Below are 19,059 nucleotides of genomic sequence, written 5' to 3'. Positions count from 1 at the left end.
CTGGAGCCGGAAGGCAGAAGATCCCAGCAGCCGGTCGTCGTTGCCGTAGGTGCCTGCAGATGCAGGGGAGTGACTCCTTTACTCCAAGGGAGTTTCCTTCTAGCTTCTCTGGTGCAGCTGAAGTCTTGCCGACCCCAGAGGATGCACAGCTGTGGAACTGTTGCAATTAGTGGAAGGAGCCGAAGAACCAATGTTGAAAGGCGAGGTCGTCTTGGGAGTTGCAGGCTTGTTTCGTTTCTGTGAAATCCAGCAGCGGTTCCGGTGGCCAGGAGCAGAAGAGGTCAATGCAGAGGAGCCCTGGTGGAGTCTTGCATGCCGAATCTGGGGACCCACCCGCACAGGAGTCCCTAAATATCCCTAACAGGGGGCTGAGGGCCAGATGTAGGAAGCCTTTTGCGCCTCGCAAACGGCGAAAAAAGCAGTTTGTGAGGTGCAAAAGGCTGAACGCGATGCAGAATCACATTTTGCGAGTCGGTACCGACTCGCAAAATGTGATTCCGACTCGCAAATAGGATGGGGTGTTCCCTTCCTATTTGCGACTGCATCGCGATGTAGAGTTGCTTTGTGACCGCGAAAGCAGTCGCAAACCAACTCGCAGTTACCATCCACTTGAAGTGGATGGTAACTCATTCGCAAAAGGGAAGGGGTCCCCATGGGACCCCTTCCCCTTTGTGAATGCCCACAAAAATATTTTTGCAGAGCAGGCAGTGGTCCTACGGACCACTGCCTACTCTGAAAAAAAACGAAACCAAATGGTTTCGGAATTTTTTCTTTTTGCAGCTCATTTTCCTTTAAGGAAAACGGGCTGCAAAGAGAAAAAAAAAAACTGCTTTATTAAAAAAGCAGTCACGGACATGGTGGTCTGCTGTCTCCAGCAGGCCACCATCCCCGTGAGTGCCTAGACTCGCTATGGGGTCGCAAACTACGACCCACCTCATGAATATTCATGAGGTGGGTCTTTGCGACCCCATAGCGAGTCGCAGAAGGTGTCTGAGACACCTTTCTGCATCTCGGTTTGCAACTTGCGAGTCGCTATGACTCGCAAATTGCAAGTCGCAATCGGATACCTACCTACATCTGGCCCTGAGTCACTCGGCCACCTGGAGGAGCTCTGGGCACCACCCCTGGGGTAATGATGGACACAGGAGTGGTCACTCCCCTTTCCTTTGAGTGGTTTCACAACAGAGCAGGGGCCGGGGGTTCCTGGACTGATGAAAACAGGATTATGCAAGGAGGGCACCAAATGTGCCCCTCAAAGCAAGCCGGTGGTGCGGGGAGGCTACCCCTACCCAACCATGTAACACTTATTTCCAAGTGAGAGGGTGTTGCATCCCCTTTCCCACGGAAAATCCTTCATTCTGCCTTCCCCTGCTTGAGCTAGTCAAGCAGCAGGAGGGCAGAATCCTGCCTTAAGGGTTTCAGCAACGTGGGCTGCCCGTAAACCCTGGATGACTGGTAGAAGCAATCCTGGGGGGAGGGGACTTCTAAGGAAGGAGCCCCTAAAGTGCATGGAATCATGTCACCAATACTGGCATTACTATTGGTGTATGATTTAGACATGATTGATAGCAAACATGCCTAGGTTCGGAGTTACCATTGTGTTGCTGGACCACAGGTAGTGACATGGGTGAAAATGGCTTCCCTGTTCTTACAAAGTCCAGTGCATTGCAAATGCAGGGGTGCTCTCACACACAGGGGCCTGCACCCTACCCTCTGGGATAGGGGGGCCTACCATAGAGGTGACTTACAGTGACCCGGTGCAGTGACCAGAAGTGAAAGGGTGCATGCATCTTTTCAGACAGGCTGCAAAAGCAGGCCTGCAGACAGTTTGCATGGGCCCCCATGGGTGGCATGATACATGGTGCAGCCCATGGAGAACCCCTGATGTACCTATGCCCTGGGTACCAAAGCACCATATACTAGGGACTTACAGCGGGTACACCAGTGTGCCAATTGTGGGGTGTAAAGGGTACCAAAGCAACCACATTTAGAGGACAGGGCACAATCACTGGGGTCCTGGTTAAGCAGGATCCCAGTGAAAACAGTCTAAGCGCACTGACAAGAGGCAAAAAGTGGGGGTAACCATGCCAAATAGAGTGACTTTCCTACAGAAAGCAAAGAGATTAGACTTATGTGAAATTGCAGAAAGGGGGGGGGTTACATTTTTAGGCAAATGCACTGCCACTCAGGTAAAGGATGATGTGATAGACAGGTTCGCACCTTGGCTAGGTCCATCTGTCTTGTTTAGGCCTTCTCAGATGGTTTTCAGATTGAAAGTCAGACTGGTAAGCTTTGTGCCTCATATACAGATATTTTGCAAGCATTCAATGATATTTGCATACATTTATAATCTCTATGGCTGACCTGGCTGCAAAGGACTAAACTAAATCTTAAACAGAGCAGCACTGGAGTGGCTTGAAGCTCAGCCAACGTGAACTGTTATGCTACCCAATAACTATTGAAGAAATAAAAGCAGTAATCAAATCCATGAGGATCGGATCCAGGAATGGGGAGATGGCTACCCAGCCAAATGCTATGATACATGGATAAGCAGGCAAAAACTGGGGGTAACCATGCCAAAAAGTGGGTTCTTTCCTACAACTGTTACAATATCCACAGTTTTCATCTGAAATCAATCTTCTGCTCAGTCACTGTCAATCTGACAAGCTAGTTGACACTGTACCTTGACCTTATGGACTAAATGGGTTTTTAAATCGGTGCCTTTAGTATAATGGAGAATCTGTTTACACTGCCCTTGTCTGAAGTATGTCTCCTTCTGAGTCGTCTTCTCTGTTGTCCTTGCAGCTTACAAAGGATGTCCGTCCTCTCAAATCTTACTTCAGTCTTTTCACAACCTACTAACAGAATGGCTGTCTTCCAGTCGCTGCCACCTTGGAGAGTCTTTTCTCACTGTCCCTCCAGTTTACAAAGGAAGTCTGTTCTCTTTCTCAGCTTGGGGATCCTGTTACATTGTTCCTTCTGCTCTCAGCTTCCTTTTTTACAAGGAAGGAAGTCTCTTCAGCTTAATGCTATATTTAGCTTCCTCCTTTACAGTATTGTAAACTACTTTCTTTTCCCACGTACTGGTGATCTGCTCTATTCTCTTCTCAGCTGATGCCCAAATGTATGTTTTTGCCTGTGGGTAACAAAGGTAAGTTCAAAGCAGCTTTATACCCCACTTCTGAAGGGGGGATCTGGATTGAACTGTGCCTTGTTTGCACATTTCTTTTAATTATGCCAGTTAAAAGTATTGTCACAGGGTGTGTTTGTATCTGTATACGGGATTAAAGAGCTGTTACCTGTATTCTGCGGTGAAGGTGTGGGGGATTGTCAGAGTGTGGACATGCCAGGACATCTAAGTGAGGGGATGCCCCAGTGCAAACATGTGAAGAAAGCTGCTGAAACAGCCTCCTGCCACTGCTAGACACTGGGTGGGTAGCCATCATGGGTTGCTGACTGATTAGCGAGGGATATCGTAGACATCAGCACCACGGTCCGCTACATGTTTTGCTGAAAATCAACAATCCATCTGCAAACAGGAAAGAAATGGAAGAAAAACAGAACTTCTGATGGCTGCATGATTCTTCCAATGACCTCATTATACTGAAGTCCCTCTGCGCAAAATGCAGACAGCCAATCACAGACAAAAGAAAGTACTGTACCAACACCACTGACGAAGCCACCAACAAAAGCAGAACACTTTTAAAGACCACCAAGCACAACATCAACCCCCTGCCAGACCCGCCTATTCCTCACTTCAAAGAAAAGAGCAATGCCATCAACCTATTCTGCAGTGGAAAATGCATACTATTCGACACCACCTCAGAGCATCAAGCCTGCCATCTCTTACACCTGCTGCTTCTCATAAAACCCCACAATGGTCACATTCAAACCCTATATCATGCAGATCTCACTTCCATACTCAACTCCCTCAAAGCCGCTTCCTATGAGGATGGAGTCTTACCACTGTCCTTGATCCCAGCACTCTCTTGTGATGCTCTGTCACCCCTACTCATCACTGTGACACCCTTCCTTGCTCAATTCATATTTTACACAAGAAAGGCCCCTAATCTAAAATCAGTAAAAACAAATAAAGAACAGTAGCAGTCAATGCTAATTTACTGAATAACGAGAGATTAACGATCAATACTGAACACTGTGTGAGGTGAAAAAACATTATTGTGTTTATACATGGAACACAAGGGATGCAACACTGGTGTATCACACACACACTGAAAACCAACTCTAACCAGATAACAATACTGACAAGGTTGGGAAGTCTAAAAAGGCACCAGCGATTCAATTCTGTAAGCGTAAAGGAGGAACATCAGGTCTTAAAAAATACTTGGCCCGAATAAGGTTAACAGTTTTAATAGAGTTTCAATTATTCCGGCCCCTCAGGCAGAGCAAAATGCTCGAATTCCAAAAACAAAGGGCGATTGAGTGGCTGGAGGCTGTAAAAAACGGAATCAGGGGCACAGGAGGAATCCAATGAATTCTCAGGGAGCAGGACAGGTGCCGAAAAATGACCTCAATTGGAACAGCATGCTGTGCCAGCAACCTGCAGGGTCAGTCAGGCGGGGGGATCTGCGCAAGGCTGCCATTTGCAATCGCGGTCTGGCGGCAGATGACAAATGAAGCTCTGTGTATGTATCAATGGAGGTTGGAAATAGACAGGGTCCTCGCAGGCCTATTTTACTCAAGACATCTTTCCAGGCTCTCTCAAGACACAGCAGATCCTCCCACTCGTAAGCAAACATACACTAGACCCCGATGACCTCGCCAACTACCAGCCCATCACTCATCAACCATTCATTGGCAAGATCATTGAAAAAGCTGTCTATGTTCAACTTTAAGATCACATCAATGCTAATCATCTCCTGCACGACCTTCAGTATCGCCTCAGATCACCCTGCAGCATGGGGATGGGAACCTTACAAATCACATAAAAAGCCCTTTTGGCCACAGATGGGATGACCTAGCCTCCTGATATTGCTGGACCTCTCAGCCTGCATTTGATATAGCTGAATATCCCATGCTCGTACATACGGTGGAGTCTTAAATGCGACTAAACAGCAAAGTCATTTACTGGCACGTATTCTACCTTTTCAACCCACACAGGGTTTTTTGACGAAGCCCCTAGAGGTCCCAAAAGAGTCCTATTATCTCCTGTAGAGTCCTGAAACTTTACATACAGTCTTCAGCCTCTAAACACAGCTGCATAGTGCTCTACTCACACATAAAAGTACCAAGATTTACCAATATGCCGATGAGAAACAACGCTACTTGAAAGTCTCCTCTACTTCAGACATCCAACATCTCCATCTCTCCCTGCACATCCTCCAGTACTGGATGTCTGGTGCCTACCTGATGCAAAACCCAACCGAAACAGAGTTCCAGCAATTTTCCAAGACCAAAAAACTGTGCAAATCTAGCTCAATTGCATCAACTTTGACAGCTTTCCTCCGCACCATTCACGGAATATCAAGTCACCTCAATAAACCCTGGAAACAAACATCATCAAGGAACATAATGTCAAAAGAAGACGATAGCCTGGTATCCTCTCTCTCTCTCTCTTCTAAACAAAGTCAAACAGTTTCTTCCAGAAAGCGGCTTCATATTTGCTGCTCAAGCTCTCATGCTCTCGCATCTGGATGGTGGCAAGGCTCTGCTTCAAGGCCTTCCAGGCTCCAGTGGCGCCCCTTAGGGGCATCCTACATGCTACAGCACGTCTCATTCAGGGCCTGAAAAAAAATATGATTGCATTACCCTCATCTAGATGGAAATCCATTGGCTCCCATCGCCGGTCCACACCATGTTCAAAACTAGCTGTATCATTTACAAAGCCAAAAAAGAAAGAAGGCAGCAGGACTTTTCCATCCGTGCACCCAGGATCTGGAACATCATCCCTGTATCCATCAAGATTCCCCAATTTAGGAAAGAGTTGCAGACTCCCCTCTTAAAAGAACATTTCACCACAATACCAGTCCACAAACAAGCTACTTCTCCTTTAACTTGTAGACGTTGCTAGGTTTGTGCTATAAAAATACCACATGCACAAATACATGCCGAGCAGGGGTTGCCTTCGAGACGTTGCCGAAAAAACACATGCAAGTACGTAGCCTAAGCAAAGACATAGCAGAAGAGAGATGGTTGCCTGAGCAAACACACGAAGGGACGACGGGGTTCATGAACCAGTCTGTGTTTGCCAAAGAAATCTGTGCTGTATAATAATATGCTTCCAGACCTGGTCACAATTAGCAGCCAGCAGCAGCTTTAGGACTCTTTGGACAAAGGCGCCTCAGCTCACCAGACATCGATATCCACTGCTGGGGAGAAGATGTTCTTGTGGCTACAGTGCAGACCTTGAAACCAGAGACCTTGATTCTAACCTTGCTCCAGCACAGGACAAAACAGTGTGTGTCTGAGCAAATGGCATTTTCTCCCAGGGCATGGAAATATAAATCCGTGTAATGTGTTGATTTCTGCAATGAAAATGTTTAGTAATATACAATTTGCTTCCACCTTTAATCAATGCTACCATTCTTGCACCTAAGAACTAACGTAGTGCATTGGAACATCATTTCTAGTTACTAATAAATACTTAAAAAATACTCTAAATATGTGCAAGGAATGTGTGGACCCTATAACTGAGCAATAATCACCCTCCGAGGGGCACCCACACGCCTCGTACAAAACAACGCATCCGGCACCCACTAATGTAGTACAACACAAAGGACCATCTGGCCTCACACTAGCTGGGACACCGTGATATCATCCATGATCCCATCCTTCAAGAGACATGCATAGGAGGGAACGCATGCGCACACTGCTGTCATATCTATATATACACGAGGACCAACCACTGACCATTATGAAGTGTGTATTTACTATTCTAACTCCAGCATGCCATGCTAAAGGTAGAATATACAGTAGACCAAAGCAAATTGAACTGGACCCTAATTTGTGCTTCACAACTAAACACACCACAGGGTCAGGTCCCCACAGTGTAATGTTGCCCTGAGAATTGCACACACACACAGACACACACACGACCCTCGCTCTACCTTCCATCCAGTCAGGGGGTCAGACACTCACCTGGTCACAACCTCCTCCTGAAGAGGCAATCACTGCCACAGAAATGATCCCAGGACGCACGCCGAAAATGCCTCGTTTGGCAACTCAGCCCTTCCAGACGAAAGTGCACAACAGGTATCGAAGTCCAGCAGTGGGCAGAGTCTGCTGGAGCCAAGCCCACCCTGCACACTGCACGTGTAAGCTCTAAGCCACTCCAAGGGACATGGAGCAACAAAGTCCACACAACAGCACTACATCATAACCATAGAGCATGGAGAGGTGCAGGATCAGGGAGGGCACACCTTAACTTCGATCACTTACAGCACACTCCCTCTGCCGTATGCCAGGCCAAGTACAACACACTGCCTTCAGACAGAAACTTGAGCCAGGTAAAGCACTAGGCTTTCGACCCTACACCTGGGCCAGGTACAACACACTGCATTCAGCCGTATATCTGGGCCAGGTACAACACACAGCCTTCAGCTGTACACCTGGGCCAGGTACAACACACAGCCTTCAGCTGTACACATGGGCCAGGTACAACACACCGTCTACAGCTGTATACCTGGGCCAGGTACAACACACCGTCTACAGCTGTATACCTGGGCCAGGTACAACACACCGTCTACAGCTGTATACCTGGGCCAGGTACAACACACCGTCTACAGCTGTATACCTGGGCCAGGTACAACACACTGCCTTCAGCTGTACACCTGGGCCAGGTACAACGCACCGTCTTCAGCTGTATACGTGGGCCAGGTACAACATATTGCCTTCCGCCGTATACCTGGGCCAGGTACAAGACACAGCCTTCAGCCTTACACCTCGACCAAGTACAACACACTATCTTCAACTGTACACCTGGGCCGGGTACAACACACCGTCTTCACCTGTATACCTGGGCCAGGTACAACATACTGCCTTCCACCGTATACCTAGGCCAGATACAACACACTGCTTTCAGCATTACACCTGCGACAGATACAACACATTGCTTTCAGGTGCATAACTGGGCCAGTTACAACTCACTTCCTTCAGCTGTATACCTGGCCCAGGTACAACACACTATCTTCTGCTGTACACCTGGGCCAGGTACAACACACAGCCTTCAGCCTTACACCTGGACCAAGTACAACACACTATCTTCAACTGTACACCTGGGCCGGGTACAACACACCGTCTTCACCTGTATACCTAGGCCAAATACAACACACTGCTTTCAGCATTACACCTGCGACAGATACAACACACTGCTTTCAGGCGCATAACTGGGCCAGATACAACTCACTTCCTTCAGCTGTATAACTGGCCCAGGCACAACACACTGCCTTCGGCCGTATACCCGGGCCAGATACAAGACATTGCTTTCATCGGTATACTTAGGCCAGGTCTAATACACTGTTTTCAGTCTTAGACCTGGGCAAAGTACAGCATTCGACCTTCAGCCATATAGCTGGGACTGGTACAACACACTGCTTTCAGCCGTATACCTACACCAGATACAATTATTTGCCTTTAACTGTATACAAGGGCCAGGCCCAGCCCTCTGACTCCATCAGTATAGCTGGGCCAGGTACAACACACTCTGCAGTCATATACCTGGGCCAAGTCCAGCAAACTGCTTAAAGCGTAAATCAGACCGGGAACAGCACTGTACATTCAGGAGTACGCCTAGGCCAAATACAGCACTCTGCCTTCAGCTGTATACCTCCATCAGGTAAAGCCCTCTACTCTCAACCCTATAGCTTGACCAGGTACAAAACACGGTCTACAGCTGTATACTTGGGAGAGGTACAACGCACTGAAGTCTGCTGTACACCTGGGTGAAGTTCAACGCACTGAAGTCTGTTGTATAGCTGGGTGAGGTTCAACACACTGAAGTCTGCTGTATACCTGGGCCAAGTACAACACACTGCCTTAAGCTGTACACTTGGGCCAGATACAACACACTGCACTCAGCTGTGTACCTAGGCGGAGTACAACACACTGCTTTCACTAGTACTGGTGAGTCAGAAACAATACTGCTTTCGGTAACACAGCTGGGCCAGGTACAGCACTTTCCCTTCAGCAGTGTACCTGGACCAGGTATACCATATTACCTTCAGCCATTTACCTGGGCCAGGTATACCACACTACCTTGAGCCACATACCTGGGCCAGGTATACCATACTACCTTGAGCCATATACGTGGAGCAGGTATACCACACTAGCTTGAGCCATATACCTGGGCCAGGTATACCACACTACCTTGAGCCATATACCTGGGCCAAGTATACCACACTACCTTGAGCCATGTACCTGGGCCAGGTACACCTCACTACCTTGAGCCATATACCTGGACCAGGTATACAACACTACCTTGATCCATGCACTCAGGCCAGATATACCATACTACCTTGAGTATATACCTGGGCCAGGTATACTAAACTACCTGGAGCCAAATATGTGAGGCAGGTATACCACACTACCTTGCGCCATATACACGGGCCAGGTATACCATACTACCTTGAGCCATGTACCTTGGCCAGGTACAGTCCCCAGGCTTCAGACATATACTTCAGCAATGGACAGCACACTGTGTTCCGCCATGTACTTGGATAAGGTACAGCATACTGCCTCCAACCTTTTAACTGGGCTAGGTACAACACTCTAAAATGAGCCGTACACCTGGGTCGGGTACAGCACTCTGACTCTGCCTTCAGTCACATACCTGGTTCATGTGCAACACAGTACAATAAGGCATATACCTGGCTAAAGCAGAACGTATTGCCTTCAGTTGTGCACATGGGAAAGGTACAGTCAGCCATAGACATGGTCCAAGAACGGCACATTAATTTCATTTGTATACCTGAGGTAGGTACTGCACTCTTACTTCAGCCGTATACAACACACTTCCTTCAGCCATACTTGTAAGCCAGATGCAGCAATATGCCTTTAATCGTATAAAGTGCAAGAGACTACACTTTGCTGTCCGTCATACATCTGGGCCAGGTACAACACTCTGCTTTCACTGTACTGGTGAACCAGATACAGAACTCTGCTTTCAGCCATACGCCTGCATATGCATCAGCATATACATCAGGCTTCTCCAATGAGTAGCTCGTGAGCTACTGGTACCTCTCTAGTTACCTGTGAGTAGCTCACCTGTGTGCAGCCCAGTGAACTAAATTACGTTTTGCTTGGTTGACTTAATATATCTATACCGAAATTGAAAAGCTTGTAATTCTGAAGAAAATGTGTATTTTCAGGATTCATAGGTTGATGTTTGGAGAAAAGTGGTTGAACTTGCAAAACATATTTAAAGCTGATACTTGAGTGATAAAAATCAATGGTGTTGGAGAGACTATTACTAATATTATTATTAACTTGGTGCTAGGTGCATTGCTGCTACGTAATTACTTAAAGCATTTTTCACATTACTGCTGGAAACCGAGCCTGATAGACTGAGGTGATCACTGCTGAGAATCTTGCTTATGATGACTGCTAATGTAGTTTTTTCCCATGAGGTTACGATTACATCTCAAAACAATACTTGAAGCTTTGGAGGATTTTTGTTGGACATAAGTAGCTCTTATTACAGAAAAGGTTGCAGATCCCTGCTACACATGGTCCAGGTACAGCACACTGTGTTAAGCAGAGAACATTTCCTTCAGAAATACTCCTGGGCCACACTGCCTTCAGTCTAGTTGCTGGGTAAAAGGACTGGCGGTGTGGAGCGATCCAATGAGCAAGCTGTGGGGTGACTCTCTGAACGACTAAGGCTTGATCCACCTTCTCACTAAAGCCCATAAACCTGAGTCAGGAATAGCGCTGAAGTACCACACTTGTGCTGATTGCCTGACCCCAAGCTTTTAGTTGTCTCCAGACCGGCTAACAAATTTCACAGCATCTCAGCCATCCTGCTTAGTTGAGGCTAAAGATGTCCCAAGGTTGTCTGAGACTACTGATAAAATCTGACAGAACATGTCCCAAAGTGCATTGGTTAAGTGACCAAGAAGACAGCTGGCATTTACTGAACATTGACAAGCTCATGATTTCATCAGCCAGCCTTGCCCTAAGGCCTCCATACGTTTGAATTCACAACCAGGAAGGGCCGTAAGGGTCGACTTTGCTGATAAGCGCCAGAACCACAAAGCTCTCTGGAGTTGGATGCTGTGTGAGAAATTCAGGGTCACCTGGAGCTTGTCTATGGGGACGAGTGACCTATTTGTTGACCGAAGAGACAAAACATGGTTTTGCCCCTGAGCAAATCTGTAAGCGCCTCATTAAAGGGCAGGAGAGGTTCAGTGGTAGTCTGTCCAGGATGAAGAGCCTCTGTAAGGACGTTGGTTTTGTCTTCGATAGTCGGCAATTGCAGGTCAATGACCTCTGCGGCCCTTCTGATCTCAACTGTAAAAGATGCACTCTCTTCTGCGGTAGGACCCGAGAGAGAGACTGACCCAGTACCTGGAGAAGTGTCCAAACCACTTGCATCCTGTAGGTCTTCAAACTAATTTCCCTCATCACAATGTAGGGCAAATTATAGTGCATCGTCTCCAAAATTCTAGCTTTAGACTGAATCTGAGCCAAACATTTGGGGAAGCATATTTGTATGAGACTGTACTACAGGCAATGTGTCAGTGTCGGAAGGACTGACAAAAGGCTGGGACCCAAAGGACTTGGAGCTTAGCCTCAGGAGGGTTTGAGACGGTTTCAGCTCTGAGTCGGAAACCACTACAGGTTGTGGCTCCTACTCTGGTGCCGGCGTCCCTGATGAAGGAAGTATAAGGACAGTGATGGGTAAAATGCTTCAATTAATCTCAGCCAGTGCTAAATACTTGAGCTGCATCACAGTCCATTGTTATTTTGCACACCATTCAACCTCTATTTGGACCCAGCCATATGCAAATCATTCTTGACGTTGTTCCAATAGGAAGAGTCAAGCCCGAACTGCTAGGCCAGGTCGCACCTGAATTGACACACAAGCAAGCCAAGAACGGTTTCACCCTGGTTGGGACTCCTCAGTCAGGGGTAGCTGGGTTCAAGTTCCACAGTGAGCACAGGACCCAGGTCAAGGAACCGTGCAGAGTGTGGAGCCAGCACCAAAGCCGGTGCAGAACCTGAGGTGGGTTTAAGACGCATAGATGGGACGAAGGAGTAAATGCCAGCGTTAATTCTTCTAGACGCCCTTATGGATCCTAGAGGGTGCAAATGTGCACCAGAAGGAACCAAAAACATGAGGAAAATACACAGCATGGACTCCCTAAAGGCCTCAACTTGCTGCAATGTGGCTAATGGACCCAGAAACTCAAGGTGCATCAGGACCAGAAATGATCCCCTCAGGAGTTTGGGAGCATGTTTGGGTGGCAAGCTGACACCTTAGCGCCTTTTCTGGAGATTGAGAATGGCAGAAAGGGTCTGATTCCTGCTTGGGCTTCTTATGCTTCTTCTTTAACCTACCTGAAGACTTTGATCGCAACAAAGATCTACTGTGGGAATGATTTCTGAAGGGTTAGGGGAGCTTTCTCTTAAATCCGACTGGTCTTGTGATGTTTTGCGCTGGAGAGCTCCATTTTGAGATCCCGAATTGCCTTCAGGATTCGTTGCCATATTTGTTGCAGGTTTTGCAATCTTTTTATGACCCCAAGCAACATGGACTTAGCAGGTGGGGATCTGCCACAGACATTTTCTGCAAGAGCAATGCAAGGTTTAAACTCTGTTGTTTTAGGAAACCCTGTTTGCACTCCGCTAAAATTCTTAGAGAAATAAAAATCCTGTCACAGGGGAATGCTGGTGTCTGTGTACTACTGGGTGAAGCCTAGGAACTGAGGACAGATGTGGGACAATGAACTCCAAACAGGACCTACCTGTTGCGACTGTAATCTAGGGGGCTAACATGGAATATAGAACTTTGCGCCTAACAGAGTGGTTCCTGACTCTTGCATGAAGACCCTGCACTCTGACTACAACAAACAGTTATTCTCCATTGCTGGAAATGGCCCTTTTTGCAGGGTTATCCCTAAACTGTTTGCCTTCTTCCTCCTATTTTTTCTGATTTGTTGAGGATAGTTTATTGTCTCTGTGCACTTTACCACCGCAGATCAGTGCTACAGTGCAAATGATCCCTATGTAGATTGCACTGGTGATTGGTTTATCCACGACTGGCATATCTGATTTACAGGTAAGTCACTAGTAAAATGCACCAGAGGTGCCCAACGCATGTAAATCAAATTCTACTAGTGAGCCTGCAGCACTGGTTGTGCCACCCACATGAGTAGACCTGTGAACATGTCTCAGAACTGCCACTGCAGTGTCTGTGTGTGCAGTTTTAAACTGCCACTTCGGCCTGGCAAGTGGACCTACTTGCCAGGCCCAAACCTTCCCTTTTACTACATGTAAGGCACCCCTAAGGTAGGCCCTAGGTAGTCCCATGGGCAGGGTGCAGTGTATTTAGGAGGTGGGACATGTACTGGTGTGTTTTACATGTCCTAGCAGTGCAATACTGCCAAATTTGGGTTTCATTGTTGCAAGGCCTATCGCTCCCTTAAGTTAACAAGGGGGCTGCCTGTAAATAACTTTTAAGTGCAGTTTCCCTTTGGGGGCAGATAGAGACATGGATCTCTGAACTTGCAATTTAAAAACGCATCTTTTTGTAAATTTGGTTTTTAAATTGCCTGTTTGAAAATTAAACATTTAGAAAGGGGGCATTTTCTTTCTTAAACCATTCTGTGCCTCTGCCTGCTTGTGTATTCCACGTCTGGGTCAGACTGACAATTGGGTTGTTGTGAATTCCTTCTAGACAGTGACACAAAGGGAGCTAGGGTGCAGCCTGCATATCCTGACGGGCCATCTGGGCTAGAGTGGAGGGAGGAGTGGTCAGGATCTTGTCAACAATAGAGACTTTCCTTTGAAGTTAACTTACTTTAAAGGCAGAACTGGGTATAAGTAGTGGACCCAAAACCCCAGATTTTTAGAACTCGGTACACAAAGCACCGTCCCCGTCCCGTACCATACTCCCGGTCCACTGATGCCATCGACTCCAGATTTGTCAACAGCGGCCCCTGTCTGCACCGCAACCCGTGGGCACCACACAGAGCCTGCCCCGAGCCACACCGCTGCCTTGGGCCTACCGACAACAGCACTTCAAGTTACCTACCTGCACCGTGACCTGGAGACGCTGCACCGCCCCACTTCACACTGCAGCCCTGGTCTCACCGTTGCCACAGGATGCGGTCACTGAGCCGCTACCTGCACAGTGAACTGTGGGGACCGCATATCGCATCATCCCGCTTCGCACCGCAGCCCCAATGCCATCCCCGCCAGCGCTCCTGACTTTGTCATCAGCTCAGAGTTTGATCTCCAACTGATGTGACTTCAAGGGCCCGATGACCCCCGCGCCGATCTCCGGAACAGACGCCGAACTCCGGATCTCCTTGCAAGGATCACGACGCCCTGCGTTTCAAAGGTTTGCGGGTCTTCCCGACACCGTAGCTGGCCTGCGATGCCGCGGCCAGCCTGAACTGTCAGATTTGTTGTTCACAACGTCGTGATAGCCTCAGACAGAGGTATCAACTTCTAGGAACAGTATTTGTAAGTTAATTCTTGCAAAATTCATATCCTTGTTACTGTATGTTGGATATTTCTTGTTTTACATAGCTACAGATTGCCTATTTTTCTAAAACTGGTGTGGTGTCCTTTTCACTGGGTTATTGTGTGTTATGTGCAAATGCTTTACACACTGCTTCTGAGATAAGCCTGACTGCTCGTGCCAAGCTACCAAGGGGGAGAGCAGGGGTTATCTTAGGTGGGTATCTCCCTTATCCTGACTAGAGTGAGGGTCCCTACTTGGGCAGGGCACAAACCGACTGCCAACTAAAGACCCCATTTCTAACATCCATCTATACCTAACCGCGCTCCAATTTAGGAAAGAACCTTTTTGAAGAACAATACATCATGATGCAGTAAGTCCACAAACCAGCTACCTCTCATATCAGATGTTGACTGTCTATGCCTATGACTCTATAGCATGTTCTGCTGCGTTTTGCATGGTTCACACCATACCAATACCGTATACATTCATCCATTCACAGAGCACCTCTACTTTTTTTTATGGTATTGCTAACCCGCAGCTTCTCTCAGGTGTATGCATCAAGAGATGTTTTCAAGAAAGGGGCCATGGTATCTTGCTGTGATTTGTGTAAGAAGCGAGATTTGCTGTGCCCTTGCAGGCCTCGTAAATTCTATTCCCTGACTCTATGGCGAGTCATATTTTATCAGGTCAAGCTATTTTTAGGACCTACTCCACCCTTCTGGTGAGTTGGCAAAGAACAGGTGTTCTGTTCAGTCAGAAAGTGAAGGAGGCCTTTAAATCTTCTTCTTGTACCATTTGCTCTGTGTTCAGAGACAGAGGTCAAAAATTAGTTTGTCTTAAAATTAATTTTCCTTCTGACTGCAGAGTTCCAGGATTTTGTCAGTTTTTTCCTAACATTTAAATAGCTAAGTCAACTGTACAAACATTTCTAAATCTATTTCAGTAGTTGTGAAAGCCCATTGTTTGCACTTCTGTGTGATGAAAAAAAATATTTTAATAGGATGAAAACAAATCAGAACACTTTACTTGGTGATATGCAAAGAATACATGTTTTCTGAAACCATATTTTCACAGATTTGTTAATACACTGTATAGTTTTATCAGTAATGCTGCATGTTAGTGGGAAGGTTTGTGGACATTTCATGGAAATTGTCTCTCTGTAAATGACAATATGCGACCACATCATGCTTTAGTAATATATTTATTAAAAAATTAGTGTTTAAACATAAACCTAGAAACACTTCTGCCCTGGTAGTAATACTATTAGTAAATTTGGAGGCAAGTAATGGATCATGTGTCCCCTATATGTGGGCTAATTCTCTTTATACACGGAGCAAACATTTAGTCCTTTTAATCAAATACTTTTTTTGTACAGAAGACATGCTGAGCTCATGTATTTGAAGGTACACTCATATGTGAGAATGAAGAAAAAGTTGACTCTGTAAAGTAAAATATTTGCCTAAGACCACACAATTGAGACCCGTTTACAGGTAAAGTACATTACAGTTGTGGCTGAGTAGATTATTCAAGATACTCAACCTGTAGGTTTAGTGACATGTTTATAATTTGGTAAGGCCTGCCTTGGCCAGGTATGTGAAGATGCTGTACAACGGTCATGCCATGAATTTGGAGAGATGGGGATGAGTGCACGGGTGAGATGCATATATCTCTGTAAACATGTGCTGCGTCCGATAACACAATAACTACACATTGCCACATTAAAACAATTCGCACATAGGCTCACAACAAAAAAAACACAAAATAGTATGCAATATGGAAATGCAACAATACAACTATCCTGCCACAATGGCAGTGTCAAATAACGGTGGGAACAAGCGCTCCACCACACGCTCTCTGCCCCCGCCCTTCTGGCTTGTTCATGGTGTATGGAAGCGAATAGCCAAAGCTCGGTGGCCTGCGGACCTAAAATTAAGCTTCATATGTGGCTCTTGTAGCCAAAGGAGGATGTCATGTTTGTTTATTGGAAATCATTCAACTCAGTGCATAAGGATTTAAGCCCTTTCTACTTATTACTGTCAGTCGGTGTAAATCTAAAGAACTTACCACTAATAAAAAAAAAGTTTAAAAAAAACAGCAAGCAGTCCTGCAAAGATGAGACCTTTGCTAAACTCACACACATTGTTCCCTGCAATCTTTCAGTGTCAGACAACAACCTTCCCTGAGCTGAGACCGCATCTTTTGATCAGGTGGGGGACGGCAGCGAGACCGGTCGTACCCCAACCAGACATACAATTACTCACCCTTCACATGGCAAATTATAAAGGAAGGACCCAATGCAAGCAAATTTCTTGTGTTAGAGAATATAACATTCTCCGGCCGTATTTATTACAATTCATAAACACAACAAATATTTTGTTTTCCTCATAAATAGCACAATAAGTATAGTACAGCATAGTTTTTGCATGGGCATATCTAATACATAAAATCATCCAGCAAATACTCCATAGCTAATACATGAATACATGAAATTTCATATCAAATTAAGGAGTCATGATTGATCACCCCTCAGGCCCTTGTGGTGCTGACCGATTTAATTGACGTAAATTGACTTGGACCCAGGACAACAACCTGCTGGTCACTTCATAAGTTGTCCTCTACAAGGCGAACTCACTTGCCCCCTCAAGACAGAGGGAGCTTGGGCCAGCATAACAGCTGTACCCCCAAACAACCATGCCAGAGCTACCCAATACAGGGATTCCCCCTGGCACCCATTGGGAGGTGGGCCTTGGCCAACTAGGCCATACCTTGGTCCCTATACCGGCCCACCATCCCCCATATCCCCAGGGCCTATTAATGGAGTACCCCAGCTGGCTATGGACAATCGCGGTAGCAGGTGTCCCCAGCCTTCCAGTAGTGACCGCAGTACCCCTGCCCCGGATTGAGCTAAATGTTTAAAAATCCAATTCCATCCTGAATTCGCCTACACATATTCTTGATGCCAATGTTGTCTACCTGATTTTAGTGGCGAAACATGACTCCTCCTCCACCCCTACTGACCAGAAACAAGATTGAATGTACCCCCCAGTGGACTTAATACAGGGATGGGAGGGCGGTGAAAAAAGGAAGCACTCCGGTGCTTGAGCAGGCACAGGGCAGCGTCAGCGGTCATGAGGGGGGGCCCATGCAGCAATGTATAATCTGGGCAACCTTGCCGACTACTTAACCTGTCCTGCCGCCCGCGTGGGCGACCCCACCAAGATAGGAACAGCCAATTGTTATTCCCCGTGAAAAAGAGGGAAATTCAAAAAATGTGGCCCCTGCAACCTGGTGGCTTGGCCCCTAGTCCAGCAACCAGAAAACTGAATCGACATTCGTTCAAAAGTAGCCCAATCTTTTATTAAGATTAAATCTGGGGCAGGCATGCATTTCAATTGCATTTCATATAGATTGATTACTAATCTTAATTATTATATTGATTTGTGTTAAAAAACTAAAAGTGCATTTGAACCACTAGCTCCTCGAATTCCCAATTCCCAGTTACTTGTATTTATTTCTTTTTTAACATGCTCTGAGTGCACACACTGATACCTTGGTGCACGGTGGTTACTGATTAAACAAAGTGATACAATTCCAAAATCCGCTGACCTGATAAAGGTGCTGCCTGGCAGCGCCCCTGCTGAGCTCGGACCTGTGCTTCCGAAAATCCAGGAGCCACATTATACAAGTGCCCCTGGGGCGCAACGGGCATGTGTGCCTGCTTTGCTTGCCCCCGGGGCACTTTGGTATTACAGAAGGGCCAGCAAATACCTGTGAAGCCCCTTCTGTAATGCAGACAGCGCTGGCACACGTGCAGCACCAGCGCTATCGCCAGAGGGCGTGGCCCCATGAAAATGAGGAAATCTGTTTCCCTCTGCGCCAAATTATAGATGCAGAGGTAAAGAAGCAGTCAGGATGCGTGCCCCCTGAAAAAAGGGGTCTTATGAACACCCCAGACATATCCTTGCAGGCGGGTGCAGTCACTCACTGCACCCACCCGCAAAGGGCTCTCTAATTCCCTTTAAAAGTAGAGGCGGGATGCAGCTTGCACAGCGAAACACGGAGCGGCTGCTACAAAGACGCTCCATTTTGCACCTGAATGCGTGAGATTGCAGCTGCCCTGGGGGCAGCGCATTCAATGTAATAGGGCGCACTTTCTCTGTTTGCACACGTCGCACTTGTTTTAAGGGGTGCCGTGGCGCAAACAAAGAAAGAGCACCCTATGTGTAATAGGGCCCCAGGTGTCCCTGCATCTAGGCAGGTAGAGGCTGGCGGACATCCGTCCATCCTCATATCAGCCAACCCAGGGCCCATCTATCACAGAAAGTCTGACCCATAAATCCTCACACACACACACACAAAGAAAGAAAGCAAGGCGCAACTCCCCAGTCTGTGGGGCAAACTATCAAGAATGT

The 19,059-nt window shown here is 46.9% G+C and overlaps 1 protein-coding gene across 5 annotated transcripts in view; it reads right to left on the bottom strand.

The window, feature by feature from the left end:
• The window catches only part of SLC52A2 (solute carrier family 52 member 2), a 139,746-nt gene that overhangs the window by 45,296 nt on the left and 75,391 nt on the right, over positions 1-19,059 (bottom strand). The gene's annotated exons all lie outside the window — the stretch shown is intronic.

Source organism: Pleurodeles waltl, chromosome 2_2 (assembly GCF_031143425.1).
Source record: "Pleurodeles waltl isolate 20211129_DDA chromosome 2_2, aPleWal1.hap1.20221129, whole genome shotgun sequence".
Classification (NCBI taxonomy): domain Eukaryota; kingdom Metazoa; phylum Chordata; class Amphibia; order Caudata; family Salamandridae; genus Pleurodeles; species Pleurodeles waltl.
This window is presented reverse-complemented; position numbering and strand designations above follow the sequence as displayed.